Source organism: Rhincodon typus, chromosome 23 (genome assembly GCF_021869965.1).
Source record: "Rhincodon typus isolate 14 chromosome 23, sRhiTyp1.1, whole genome shotgun sequence".
Lineage (NCBI taxonomy): Eukaryota > Metazoa > Chordata > Chondrichthyes > Orectolobiformes > Rhincodontidae > Rhincodon > Rhincodon typus.
In genome coordinates, this window is record NC_063354.1 from 25694288 (window position 1) to 25704935 (window position 10648).

General features: G+C 41.4%; 1 long non-coding RNA gene across 1 annotated transcript; it reads right to left on the reverse strand.

Moving 5' to 3' along the window:
• Positions 1–398: 398 nt before the first annotated feature.
• Positions 399–9622, reverse strand: LOC125485868. Its single transcript, XR_007264588.1, has 3 exons — positions 9475–9622; positions 8945–9056; positions 399–3391 (listed from the first exon to the last, which is right to left on the reverse strand). It is a non-coding gene; the product is annotated as an uncharacterized LOC125485868 (long non-coding RNA).
• Between the last annotated feature and the right edge of the window lie 1026 nt (positions 9623–10648).

Genomic DNA, 10648 nt, shown 5'->3' on the forward strand with positions numbered 1-10648 from the left:
GAACATGAAGATTACTAATGACAAATTTTAAAGAAGTCAATGTTTATGAGTGAGAATCATTTCCTAATAATCAATCCTTGCATTAAATGTATTTCAATGTATCTAATATCCTATGGAATTCAGCCTGTGAAGATTTTTAATAAGTAGGTTATGAGAACAGCAAGATATCAGTACTCATAATATAACCTCATGTATGGAGGAATGAAAATACCTTCATTTTCCTGCATAGTAAGCAACCTATTATCAAAGTGTCAGAAATTGCACACGTCAGAGGCATGCATTCTTACAAATTTATTGGCTGGATTTACATTAGAGAGATACTTCTTAAAGAGGAATTCTGAAGCCCTCATATATCACCACAAAACATCACATTACTGGGCGTAAACCTGTAAGATTATCCATGCTAAATTTGGAAAATGAAAATTTTAAATTTATATTATCATAAAGAACTGCTAAAGGCAATCAACACGTCAATTTAAATGAAACCGCTTTATGTAACAGATGGCTGTTAAACTCTCCATGGTCCAAATCTTAGGAAGTAACTGTTCTGCAATTAAGTTCAATTCATTTGTAATATTTAGTTAACTCTAAAGCATTTTTGGAAGAAAACTTCCTTTGTCTGAGTTTCATATTGAAATTGAAGCAATGCATGACTAAGAGAGAATGTGTCTCATACCAGATTAGAGTTGTAATAAATTCTCAGTGGCATTCTTGTTTCTGTGCCTGAGTATTTATTCTTGAATGTCTGGAATATGGTTGCATTCCTGGCGTCCACCTGCCCTATATAACTGCAAAATTGGTCAGCTGCTTATTATTGGATATGCTTTCGGAGCATCCTTGGTCCCAAAGGACAATCCCTTCACCACCCAGTGCAAGGGAGCAAATCCAATTTTTTATCTTGTGTAAAAACTGCTGCCCACTCTTTGACACCCCATGTTTGGATGAGGATTCGTGTCACTTTTATTCTACCTAAGAAGTTGCCTTGTCACAAATACAAAATCATCATTCATAATGCGTAAAGAATATTAGAGAAAAATATCAAAGAAAAACATAATTGTGACTCACTGAAAGGTGCCATAAAAACGTCAAGCTGCAATTTCTTAAAATGATACATTGCCATATACAGCTAAAGAATTCTATTTGTTCAGCTTTCTGCTCAAGCCTAACACTGCAGGTTAAATTCAATCATAATTCCTATGTTGATATACACAGTTGTCATTAATCTTCTCCATTGAATTTTAATGTTTCAGTAATTCAGGTTTTGTTGTTTAGTGCCTTAATTAAAAATATTGTAAAAGAAATATTTAGAGTGGGTGATTACATTGCCAGCCACTCAGGTGGTTTGGACAACTTGGTAGTTTATGTTTGGAACTTCACACAGATAGGTTCAGCTGGAAATTCCATGAAATTGCATGGGTAAAGGGAGGCACTGCTGCAGGGTACTGCCTTTGGACCAGTAACCCAGAAGCCCCAGGTTAATCTTCTGGGAATATGGGTTTGAATCTTGCCATGGCAGATATTGTAATGTTAGCTTTTGTGGAAAAAAAACCTTGCTGAATGGCAATGATGACGTTGCTATTTTTTGTTTTTCTAAAGCTCCCCTGGTTCACGAATGCCCTTTTGGGAAAGAAATCTGCTGTCCTAATCTGGTCGACTTATATTGAACTTATGACCTACAGCAATGTGGTTGACTTTGAACTTCCTCCTGAAATGGCTCAAGAAAGTCTCTCAGATCAAGGGCAATTAGGGATGCTCAATGAATGCAGGCCCAGCCAGCACACCCATATCTCATCAACCAATGGAAAAAGCTCCAACCGGCCAATGTATAAAAGACAGTGGCCCAGGTAAATGTTAAGGTGGCAACAAAATATTAATGTTTTCTAAAAGTAAAATACTGATGTTGGAAATCTGAAATGACAACACAAATCACTGAATCATAGGATTTTTAGCCTAAGTGTGAATTTCATTGTGTGTTTTGGAGGGATTTTTGCCATGAAGCCTAGCAAGTTTTCTCACTGTATCTTACCAAATGCACAGCATTAATTGCCCATCATGCTCCTATGGTATCCTTCACATCCAGTTTCAGCCCCATCTTACTACACACCATTCCTAGAACGACTTGCCACTCATTGAATTTTCAGAAATTCACCAGCCTCCCTTGCATCTACGCCATCTTTAACAGCCTGTTGACTAGTGCTGAACCTGACATTTGCCCTGGACTTGGAAGAAAGAAGAAAATTGATGCTACACTTTGCAGACATGGCCCTGGACGTTCCATTGGAAAGAATAGTGCAGGGGATCAACTAATGCTTCTTTCCAGGACCAGCAGTGGAGATCAGAGCAGCAGACTGTGTCAGCCTGGGTTAAAGCAGTCTCTGCCATCTGAAAGAATGCATTGCAATGTAGAAAGAAGTTCAGTGACGTTCTGTACTCGACCAACGTAGGTATCACCATCTTCTCTGTGATACGCCTTACTCACCTTTTGCCACTACTGAACCCATTAGCCACCATGGCTCATGCTCTACCACTCTCACAATTGCCTGCAATATCTCACCTCATCTACACCACACTGTGCATCCCTAACCGTGAATGACCTCTACGCTGCATATCACTTGGACATCCCTCAACCTTCTCCAAAAGTAACAGCTGTGCTGTCCACTTTCATCTTCCGTAATACCAGCCCCTCTCTCATTCCAGGAGGAAAACAGCCCAGAAAAGGGCAAAATAGGTTGCGGGCTGCCTGACATTCAATTCCTCATTCCTTATGAGGAGACAATCCTGACACTGACCTCCCTGAGCAGAGCTTTACTGGGATTAGAGGTTGCCCTTGGCTTACTGTGTTGGGAACATCTGAGTGAAACTATCCCCCTCAACATGACTGAAGCCTGCTGATAACCATTGCAAGTTTCCTTTTTTATGTCTGTAGTACATGGCAGGGAAGGACTAACATGAACCTGGCGTCTCTGGCTGAGGAGGCAAAGGCAAGGCAAGGGATGCTGTGAGCAACTAGGTAGGTTCAGAGTCAGTGAGTGCTACAGCCATGAGTGAAGAGGTTGGAGATGCAGCCTGGTCCAGACTGTGAGCTGGGTGTGTTGTCCCTGACTGGACAGTAACCTTGCTGCAGCATTACAAGGGAGTTACTGGTGCAGCCCGACGTACAACACTGAAGTGCAGAAGCATCCTGTAGGTGTGCGAAGATGTGCCATGTGGATTGTTAGAGGTTGGCATGTCTTGGTTGCCAATGTCCATGGACGTCAGGTCCATGTGGCAGCTTCCCATGGAGCGTGCCCCAAGATATTGGTGTCTGCTATCAAATATCAAAGCAATCAGCAAGCTGAATCCTCAAGATAATCACTCAGATTTCCATGGCAAGTGTTCTTGGATGTCCAGCCTGTTTGGAGAGTTTGGTAAGAAAGTTGAACATTAATAAAGTGTTAACATGCTATAATCCTCCTTAATTAGCTTTTCATCACTGACTAGTGAGAAACTCACTACACCACTTGTGCAAAACATAAAAGACAGTGTGAGACACTCTCAACATTGAAGTAGGTCTCATCAGACCTTTCATGGAGTAATAGAATCATACAACATAGAAATAGGCCCTTCAGCCCACCATATTTACACTGACTTACAAATACCAAACTACACTAATCCCATTTACTTACACTTAATTCATAGACTATTATTCTCCGGCATTTTAAATACCCATCTTGATGATTTTTAAATGTTGTGAGTTTACCTGCCTCCACCACCCTGTCAGGTAGCATCTCCCATCCTCTGGGTGGAAACAATTTTCCTCAAATTTCCTCGTCTGATTCTGCCACACTTCTAGCAGCAACCCACATCACTTGGAAGAAGGTTTCATCCAAAATGTTGGAAGCAGACAGCATCTCTGGAGAGAGGAATTCTGTTAACATCTCCGATCAATGAAACCAATAGAAAGTCATCACCCTGAAATACTGGGCTGGTAATGACAGACAGGACAGGCTGCTATCTCATCTTTTGAAGGGAAGTGTGTTGCAAATCTGACAGACCAGCAGGAAACCCTCTCCACATCTGTAACCTGCTGCACATGGGCTATGTGTCTAAATATGGGACTTCCACTCATCATGTGAGTGTTGGAAAGTGGCAAGCTGGGCACCTAACCTGAATTACATGCCCAAAACACACCTGATAGGGATACATAATATCCAGCTTTTTAACTCTCTTTCACCATCAATGTTTTCCAGCCCCTTAGAATGCCATCAAATTTTCTAAACCATCATGTGTCTACATTGTGGAATTCTTTCACAACAGCCACCTTTCAACATCTCCCTCCTCTGACCACTGTCTACCCCCTTCAAAACACTTCTGACAAATTCCCTCTTGGATTTTCAGATATTCTTGCTCAGTTCTACATCTCTTTCCACTAGTTATCCATCAGCAGTGTTGCATGTGGCAGCTATGGCTCAGTGGGGAGCACTGTCACATCTGAGTCAGAAGGTTGTTGCTACGACTTCTACTCCCAGGCCTAAGCACAGAAGTGTTGGTTGAGTGAGTGCTGTACTGTTGGAGGTGCAGCCTTTCAGAGCTGATTGGTCCCCTTTCTGATAGATACAAAAGGTTCCTCTACATTACCTTGATGAAGAGCCGGGACGTTATCTGCAGTTTGCTGGCTAATATGTATCCCTCAATCAACACTACAAAACCATATTGTGTGATCATTATCAGTGCATTCAAAGTGGTTTCCCATATCACAACAATGATACTTCCAAAAATTGCTTTGTTGGTTGCAAAGTGCTTTGGGTTGCCCTGCTGTTATGAAAAGTGCTGTATAAATGCAAGTCTTTTTAAAATTATTTTTGCAACATGAATGATACTATCCAAGTATGATTCATTGTGCTATTCTATCCAATGCTTTGGTTTACAGCACAAATGCAGTGGGGCTGGATTGCTGAACTGCTGTGAGCAAATCACTTGTGCACAAAGCAGAGTTTGACTTATGTGTTGCTTCCGGCTAGGCCATGCCTCAGCGTGATGCCTGTGGTGTCATGTAGAAAATATTGGGTTAGTGTAGCTCTTACATGAATGCTGGGAAAGTCTAAAGAGCGCAGGAGTGATAAAAATATTAAATCTGTCTAAAGGCTGAAAATAATATTTGTCAGTTGTTCAGTCTGATGAGTGGCAGGAGGGGCAAGCCATAACCAAGGAAAGACAAACCCAGTATGGAGGCAGAGAACTGACCCAGTCAACAAATAATAGACTGGTGGAGTATCCACGTGCTGAAGTAAAGTTCTGTAACATGAAGAGGGTATCATTCTATCTGATGTTCCAGAATGGAAACATTTTGGATGAAACCTTATTCCAAGTGATGTGGGTTGCTGCTAGAAGTGTGGCAGAATCAGACGAGGAGATCTGAGGAAAACTGTTTCCACCCGGAACCCAATAGTGCAGCATGCCTGACAAATCTTTTCATAGTATCTCACATCCCAGCATACATTCAAGCTACAATGTAAATCTTAAAGTCGTATGCCACGTCGATATTTTCCAAGGGATTAACACATGATATAATTGTAGCACAACCTAACTGCATAATATGTGAGCACTTCTCCCGTTGACTGAAACAGACCCTGTAGTACAACTTGTCCATGCTGACCAGATATCCTAAACTGATCTAGTCCCATTGCCATCATTTGGCCCATATCCCTCTAAACCCTTCCTATTCATGTACCCATCCAGCTGCCTTTTAAATGCTGTAATTGTACCAGCCTCCACCACTTCCTCTGGCAGCTCATTCCATACATGCACCACCCTCTGTGTGAGAAAGCTACCTTTCAGGTCACTTTAAAATCTTTCCCCTTTCACCTGAAACCTATGTGCTCCAGTTTTGGACTCCACTGCCCTAGGGAAAAAAACCTTGGCAATTCACCCTGTCCATGTCCCTCATGATTTTACAAACCTCTATAAGGTTACCGCTCAGGCTTTGATGCTCCAGGATAAGCAGCTCCAGTCTATTCAGCCTCTCCCTGTAGCTCAAACCCTCCAACCCTGGCAACATCCTTGTAAATCTTTTCTGAATCCTTTCAGGTGTAACAACATCTTTCCTATAGCGAGGAGTCCAGAATTGAAGGCAGTATTCTAAAAGTGGCCTAACCAATATCCTGTATAGTGGCAATATGACATCCCAATTCCTGTACTCAATGCACTGACCAATGAAAGCAAGCATGCCAAATACTTTCTTCACCACCCCATCCAGTCACTGGAAAACAATACATAATAAAAGTCATAAGATAATGTATTGTAAACATAGCATTCAGAAAAGTCCCAAAATATGACCCAGGAAATATGGCAGGCATTTCAACATTATTGCATTGATTTAATGAAGCTCTGGAAAGAAATATGTCCAGGTATTTCAATGCGTCAAAATCCGGGGAAAATTGAGAAACTGCAAGGAAAGCATGGCGGATGCAAGCTCACCCAATTTACTGTGCAACCAGTGTAGCTGATATCCTACAATGCAAACACACTAACATGGAGTTAGAGAAAACCTCATTGCCTCTTTCATCTAAGTAGTAGCACACTCAATTAAATAGGTCACATCTGATATGAGGTAATTGGTGTATTTCATCTGGAAACATATTAGTATGCAATTAATGAATGATTGAAATGAGAATTAAACATAGCTTCAACACTGTCATTAACTAATGCACTTTTGTAGAACTGAACCACCCATTGTGCGATTTTGTTTGAAAAAATGGTTTCTTCAGCTAATGTTTCTGTCTCCTTTTATGTAACATTTGGCAAGGACTATGCACACCGTATAATATGTAGAACAACTCAAGATTCTGAGCAACCTGCAATGGATGTCAGTTAATGTTTGTATGTGAGAGATGAACAATGGTGATAATTAAAAGCTTTTCTTGAAGGATACAGAACCTATACAACATGAACGAAAGGAGCAGACATCTATTGCCAGGAGATTATTTTAGTGATGTTGTCAGGAAGAAGTATAAATGAAAAAGATGAAATTAGGAGGTCATGATTTTCAGGGTTGTTTGTATTCATAGCAGATTTTCAAAAGAGGACATAAGATATATGATTTTGTCAGAAAACTATGGGGCAGTGTGCCATTTCCATTAGCTTAGGCCCAAAGCTTGGAATTTTACCCTTTTCAAGCCCCACCAACAGCTTGAGAAATATATTTTTGTGGTATGTTCAAAATTGGATCCTATGATATCATGCACATTATGAGTTATAAAATCCTGATTTTTTTTTACCAAATCTCACTCTCATTGTCTTCCATTCTTTCAGTCTCTTTCATTCTCTCTTGCTGTTTGCCTCAGATTTTCTTTGTGGATTGTATCTCTGGGTTTATCACCCACTTTTATCTTTAAAATACTCAGGTATAATGTTTGTTGTGGCATCTCCGCCACCTGAAGTAATCTGTTCAGCAATTCATGACCTTTTATCAATGACTGAAAACTAGGGCCTGGAGCATGTAATGCTTTCCATTAATGACATTTAATAGAATGTTTAATAAACACTGAGGGCTGAATCTTACATTTATTTGGCTTAGTGTGAAAAGCATTAAGCTTTTTAGAGGAAATCTTCCTTCAAGACCCAGCACAATTTCTTTCCACATCTTATCAAAGTCACCTTATGAATTACCTACCCCAATCTTGTGGTGTCTTTCATATCCAATTCCATCCCTGTCTTATCATGCATCATTCCTGGAACAACTCACCACCAAAAGACCTACATCCCTAGTGTCAGCACCTTCTTTAAAAGGCTACTGTGTGACTGTACAAGCATTGGCAATCTGGTGGTGTTACCCTTCACCGACAACATCATGACACAGCAGCCACAATGCCACACTGCCTACAGCACATAGCTTGGCTGAAACTCCAGCAACCATAAGATACCATTCTTTTACCCTGTTTAACAGCCAGGCCACACACCTTTCTACATCCCATCTAAACACCCTCTCTACGTCACCACTACTTTGTCCTCAATGCCCACTGAAGACCCACATGTTATCATTGCCCAGGAGAGCAACATCACAGACAGGCAAGCAATTGGACGATTCCAAACATCAGCTTTTATTTACAGTCAACAAAAGCAAACATAGACAAAACCTGTAGAGGTTGCAGTTCGGTCCCACGGTGCAAATCAAATGCTAGAATGATGGCCAACAATTGTGTTAGATTCCATGATGATCTGTTGCACACATGCTCATCTACTGGAACCAAGTGTCAGTCAAGTTCTGTTGGGTTTGTTGCTCCCAATGCAGTTGAGGTCTGTCATGCACAAAGAGAGCTTCCTTCTCCCCAGTGTCTTCATCCTCTACTTCAGAAGAATGCTACCTTTCTTCCAACTCCTCAGTATCCAGCACATTTCCTTGTTGCCTGCTCCAATTGTGCAGAGCATGGCACACCAGAGTGCTGTGGTGCACTCTATATTGGAGGGCACCTTCGCCTGGGCAGTTCAAGTAGTGAAATTGTATGCTCAGCAGCCCTACTTTCCGATCCACCATGTCTCTGGTTGAGACATGGGCAGCACTGAATCTATGCTCCCTGTTAATCAGGGGGTTGAGCAATATTGTCACGAACATGATCCTAATGGCTAGCCCTTGTCCCTCAGTAACCAGGCTTGTAAGGCAGCTGGACTCTCAGAAGCAACATGCACACATGAGAGCTCCAATATGAAGGAGTTTTAGCAGTTGCTAGAGTAGAGGGCATACACCTCCAGGAAGTGGTAATTGTGATCACAGATTGCCTGGGCATCAATGTAATTGAACCCCTCCCTATTGATCAATTGTGGAGTGTTTTGATATGGCCCTTTCAATGTCTTGTGCATGTAGTTCATACAATCACCATGGAAACCCCTCAGTGTGGGAGCAGGCCATTTGGCCCTTCAAGGCCACACCAACCCTCCAAAGACTATCCCATCTAGACCCATTACACACCTTGCACATGGGGGAAGCCAGCTATTTTCTGAATGCATCTGCTGTCAGCTCTGGTCAACCTGCATCTGCTTTCAACCTGTTAGGAAGCAGCCACAGTGACCAACATCAGAGGCTGTGAAAAAAAAAATGGAGAAGTGTTCAATGGATCAGAGGAACATAGAGATTTAATTAAACATTTACAAAAGAGAATGCAGGAAAATAAATGTAAGTTGAAATGGAAATTTAATAGAGAAAAAAAGGTGATGGAGCAATCTATTAATCTTATCACCTTAGATAAGTGCTGAACCTGAAGCATTCTACTATATAAATAGTAATAGAATAAAAGATCAAACAAAATATAAGCAAAGCTGAATGTATTGTACAAATGCAGCATAACACAATTTTGAAAGGAGACTTTGATTATTGCACAATTAGTGGCAAATTTAAAGGTCATTGATATTGCAACCTGAAAATTTGTTGACTTGCTCATCCTATTGCTAACATAAGACTGATAGCAATTTGTTTATATGCTTTTTAAGTCTAACACTTACCTCACTTTAATCTAGGCCAGCATGGTATAATGCATATTCATATTTCAATGACTAACTGAACTTGTGATGGCCACAAATGGTTTGGCAATTTCATCTGCTTTAGAGGTAAAAGAGATTGTGTTGAAGATTTGAATTTCTGGGAGAAAAGGCTGTGAGCAACAAGCATAATATTGTCAAAACCTTCTCCAAGCCCTTACCCCACTCAGATGGCTCATGATTGGTAATAAAGACCCAGAATGACCTAATGAGCACAATCTTGAAATTTCTGTGTAATCACTGCATTGAATCATTTAAAGGCACAAGTGGAAACAACTTATTTCTTAGTTAAGCACCTGAACTCTATACACGTCAATCAACACCACCTTCCCGTTGCCAGCCATTTTAACTCCCCCTCCCACTCCCTTGGTGACACGTCCATCCTGGGCCTCCTCCAGTGACACAATAATGCCACACGTAAACTGGAGGAACAACACCTTATATTCCGACTTGGCAGCTTACAGCCCAATGGCCTCAACATAGAATTCACCAGCTTCAAAATCTCCCCAACCCCCAGCCTCATCCCACGTCCAGCCCTGCCTCTCATCCCCGTCTCCTTGACCTGACGCAACCTGTCCATCTTCCTTCTCACCTATCCTCCCCAACCTTTCTTTGACCAATCTCTACAAACCCCCTACTTGCACCCACCAATCACCATCCTACCTACCTTCCCCCAGCTTCACCCCCTCCCTCTAGTTATTTCTGAGCTCCCTTCCCCCCTCCCCAGTCCTGATATGAAACGTCGACTTTCTTGCTCCTCAGATGCTGTCTGCTGTGCTCCTCCAGCTCCACATTTTATTGATTCTTGGTTAAGCATGTTGAGTTGATCAAGGGAATTTCAAATTCATCCCAGGAATTCCCACAAACAGAAGCAAGAACATCAGGTCCTACCTGCAGTCAGGTAATGTGGGAAGAGTATATCTATCAGTGACAGTGGTAGCATGTCCCAATTAGATCCCTTGGTGCAGCAAACTATAGAACTGTATACACTTGCTGTAGTTTGGACAACATTTGTCCCTGTTACATGCCAATTCCACAAAGTGGGAATGAACAGTACAAACACTAGGAGCTTCATGGTTTATTGGCAATTCAAATTTGAAAAACCTTAAATTCAATTAACATATAAAAGAAACATAAA